The 4,706-nt window shown below is 28.2% G+C and overlaps 1 pseudogene; it reads right to left on the bottom strand.

Annotated features, from left to right (window-relative positions):
* On the bottom strand, positions 1-4,383 carry LOC131176348 (lysine histidine transporter-like 8; annotated as a pseudogene).
* Between the last annotated feature and the right edge of the window lie 323 nt (positions 4,384-4,706).

The following is a 4,706-nucleotide window of genomic DNA, read 5'->3' as shown; positions in this document are numbered from 1 at the left end:
TTAGTATCGCAACGATCAAATACTTATCTCATAATATGCAAAATAAAAATTTAAAAACTTTCTTTTCAAAATTTATAATGTACAAAAAAGAAAAAAAAATTCCACTCTGTCATTTCATGTGTATTCCTGTGGAGATGAACTAAAGTAGGTGAAGAATTTATTGATCAAGGCTTGAAGAAGTTGGCATGTAACCCTTTAGTAGCTAAAGTCCACACTGCAGCTATTACCACTATGACGCTCAAAGCCTAAGCAACCAAGCCCCAAATTAAAACACCACATGAAACCATTTCTACGTGGTTTCTTGATTGATATCCACATGAAACTTGGGTATGCAAAGGTGAGAGGTAGTGCCATTCCTCCTATTAAACTTGCAAGACTAGGCAAAAATGGGAAAGCAACTGCTACCAAGAATGCTAAACCTCCGAATAAAAGACGCAAACCTGTTCGAACCCAGCGCGAGCATCGTTTTTTCTTGATGCTAATGTACCTCAACTCGAAATTGTCGAAAACTGGCATTGCATAGATTTGGAATGAACTCAAGCAGTTTATCAGTGCCAGGATGTATGCTAGACTTTTTACAGATTTTGAGACGTTTTGGCTGTAAAATTGTAGAAATATGCTTGTATTTCCTACTTTTGTAGGTATCTGTCATAAAATGAAGCAAATTGTTAGCATATGCACAATAAAATTATACTCAATTAGAAAAACTTATCTAGATGATATCTATTATGAACTCAAATCACAAATATATAAATCTCATTTATTTTATAGGTAGAACTTGTCTTGAATTCATGATAAACTAAACTAAGTATGTACAAAAATTTCTCATACATAAGAGGAAGTGTAATTTACCTTGTTTCCATGAGCCCAAAATCCTGCTATTGCCAGGGGAAATATGCACATTGCTATAATAAGGTATGATAGAAGCACTCCTCTCCACATTGACTTGCTTGAGGGATGTTTTGAACTTGATGGTAATGTTCCCTAGCATCAAAATCAATATCAACATATCCATTCAATAAATAAAATTATAAAGATTTTTTTTAACTCAATTGAAAATATAAAATGAATAATTATGTTAACTGTACAAGATTCAAATGTTTACAAAGTTGTAATTTATTTATTCTAATCATAAATGTTATAGTTTAAGTTCTCTTCGTTTCATAGAAAATAATTTATATATGAAAATTTTTTTCATAATAGTATTTTAAAAAAAAAATATTTTTTTTTATTTAATTATAATATTAAATTAATAATATATATATAAGTGTTATTTATTAATTTTTAAAAAATAATAAATAACTTTTTTTAAATAAAATATTATACTTAATTTTTTTTTTCAATCATAAAAATTCTTTAACCTCTAAATTTTAAAAGATATAAAAAATATTTTTTGTTATTTAATTATAATATTAAATTAATAATATATATATATATATAAGTGTTATTTATTAATTTTTAAAAAATAATAAATAACTTTTTTTAAATAAAATATTATACTTAATTTTTTTTTTCAATCATAAAAATTCTTTAACCTCTAAATTTTAAAAGATATAAAAAATATTTTTTTAAAAAAATGTTTCTCTGAAACAAATGAAACCAATGTGACCTTACTCTTAATTGGAGCCCATTGCACTATAAAAGAATGATCGCTTACTTGTATCTCAAGCACAAGGTTGTGACCTCTAAAAGAAAGGGCAATGATTCCAAGTGCGTTGAAGATAGCAGGGATTGTAGCCATATCAGATTTCCCATTTTGTAAAGGATCATGGGACACCCTGTTAGGTCTATCCTTAGAGATGGTAGATACCCAAATCAGAGTATAATATCCCACGGCTGTGATTGCAGCAATGAAGGAGACGCCGGCAATGGAATTCAAGTTAGGACGTTGAGCCAGAACTATAGCGACGCAAGTGAAGACCAAGAACCACTCTGTCCCGGTCATAGACTTGGCGTCGCATGAGGCTCCTCTGCCACATAGGGTGTCGTAAAAAAGCTCCACGGTCCTACCTCCCGTGATTATTAGTATCACGCACGTGCCTCCTGATAGGTACATTACTGGAAATATTGCTAGCAATTTCCCTAGCTTTGGACCTGCAAATTTTGAATAATATTTTAATTCGTCAATTTTTAAATAAAATTATTTTTTTTTTAATTTTAAAAAATTAAAAAATGAGAGACTAATGTTATAGTGAGCATTAAAAAATTATTTTACTAAAAAAAGTGAAGGAGTAACATGTAACAAAAGAATTAACGTGTAGAATTTAAAGATTAATTAATTGACTTTTTCAGGAAAACAATAATATTTTATTATTATTAAGTTTACTTGAAGAAATTGGGTTGACCAAGAGCTTTAATTTAAGGTCGCGAGTCATAATAATCGAAATTAATTATTTAAAAAAAATGTTGGGGGTAGTTTTCTGACTAACCGAAGGAAGCAATGGAAAGTTGAAGAAATCGGCTGCAACGGGGTCCAGGGAGTGCCTCGTGAAGGTGTACTAGAAGCCATATCGTGTAGAACTGCCACGTAGATGCAAGCAATAAACATATGATTCCGCAAGTCCTGCACCCATTATAAAGGTTTTACTAATTAAAAGGGCACCCATCCCACGAGAGTCTCCATTTAATTTTGTTAAAGGGTAAATTATTGAATATAGTAGGTATATATTTTATATTTGTTAGCATAATTTATTTTTTAAAATAATCTTTTTATTTATTAATTAAGATATTTACTGTTTTTTTAAAAAATATGATACATATAACCATCAAATCCTAATTTTTTTTTAAGAAATAAAAAGACTAAATAAATTTCCTTTTATAATTGATTTATTATGATTTTTTTTTTACTTTCCCTCTCACCAGTACCTAAATAGTGAAAAACAACATTTTCCTTGCACTTTCACTCTTCCATAATTCTTTCCCATTTTATGATTTGAGGATGACTTAACTTTAATTTGTGGGTCCAGAGATAATAGTTATTATTATTATTATTATTATTATTATTATTATTATTATTATATCCTTCATTTCTTTTATCCCATCTCCACTTTCCCACAAATCTTTCTCCACTTCTTTTACCATTTACCGAATAGAGGAGCGTTAATTTCACTCATTATTATTTTATTAAAATCTTTTAATTTCAATTTGTATAAAAAAATTCAAATTTTAATTTAATATCAACCAAAGTCTTTTGAGTCAAATTTTATTAGATACTCTAACTAAAACTGAATTGAACATGATTAAGTGTATTGATATGATAAAAAATAATTTAGTATATAATTTCTCTAATTTTTTTTATTGTGCCCCAAACCACAGAGATATATTTATATTAATTTTTCATTAAAATACTTAATCTGTAAAATTTTATAAGAATTCAATTTAATTTAATTATTTTTTTTATCAATTTTCATATTTAAAATAAAAAAAATTAATTTTTTTAATTAAAAAAATTTTTTTAAAAAAATCAAACATAATTTTATGAGAATTTAATTAATTTTCTATTTATTTTAAAATAAGCCTATAAAATATAAATATAGGGATTTTGACTTATATTAAATTAAAATTAGTGAGATAAAATAACCTCAAAGGACAGTAAATAAAATTAAGCTAGTAAAGGGTAGATATACTTGCGCGCCAGACAAGGTTTAAGGCTTTTTTTTTTTTTTTTTAAAAAAAAACACTGTAGAATGAGGAGTACAATAACAAATATTACTTGTATTCTGGGGCTTTCATACACATGGATGGCCTGTAATTTTGTTTTATTCATTTAAATTGACCTTTACAGCTACACCCTGAAAATTATTTAATTAATACTCAAATAATTAAATATTTAAGAGATCAAAAATTCAAATATCAACAACTCTGATCTTCTTTAAAAAAATTTTAAAATATTTAAAAAATTATTTTAATTAATTGGACCAATAAAATTTGTCCCCTTTAGTGGAGATGGAGTAACAAAATCACATTTGAGTATGAAATCCTATTTAAATCATTGAAACAGGAAAATAAATTTTCAATACAAAGAACAGAAAAGAAACATACCATCCAAGAATGGAGAAGGCCAGAGGAAGTAAAAGAGCTTGAAATCCGATTCCTGAAGAAAGCAAATGAAATACACAAGTGAAGAAGTTGCCATTTCTAGATTCTGTGATAGGAAGCCAAGCGTCTACTGGGTTAATCTCATCATCATCATCATGTCGGCAATCGCCTGAACCTTGCGTTCCCGAAGTAATGGTGATGATTTGCAGGGTCGTCGTCGGTGGGCTTTGGTCGGTGTCGACATGGAGGTTGTGGAGAGGGGACTCTTCACTGGAATATTGTCCAAACATTTTTTTTTCTCTGATAAAGATTTTGGGTATGGTTTTGTATAATTTTGTTGTGTTGAGTGACTTGGAATATAAAGGAAATGAACTAGTGCGGAATGCTTTTGTGTAGCAACAACTGGATCTTAATTACCATGACGAGGATGTCATAGCAGTGATATCATCTGCATGACGTCATTATACTTTTTCAAGTCTAAGTTAATAGAATCAAGTTTATTCATTAAAAAAAAAGGTGATATCTCTAAGTGATTCCAAAATTTGAATAAATTTAATATGATTACGGCAATTATGGGGAAAAAAAATTTGTCACATATATTATATGATTTTTTTTTACTGAAAATCCACATTCATCTTTTGCCAATAATAATAAGGATATTTTATTAT

This window comes from Hevea brasiliensis, unplaced genomic scaffold (genome assembly GCF_030052815.1).
Source record: "Hevea brasiliensis isolate MT/VB/25A 57/8 unplaced genomic scaffold, ASM3005281v1 Scaf1, whole genome shotgun sequence".
NCBI classification, from domain to species: domain Eukaryota; kingdom Viridiplantae; phylum Streptophyta; class Magnoliopsida; order Malpighiales; family Euphorbiaceae; genus Hevea; species Hevea brasiliensis.
The sequence above is the reverse complement of the archived record's forward strand: the minus strand, read 5'-3'. Positions and strand labels throughout refer to the sequence as shown.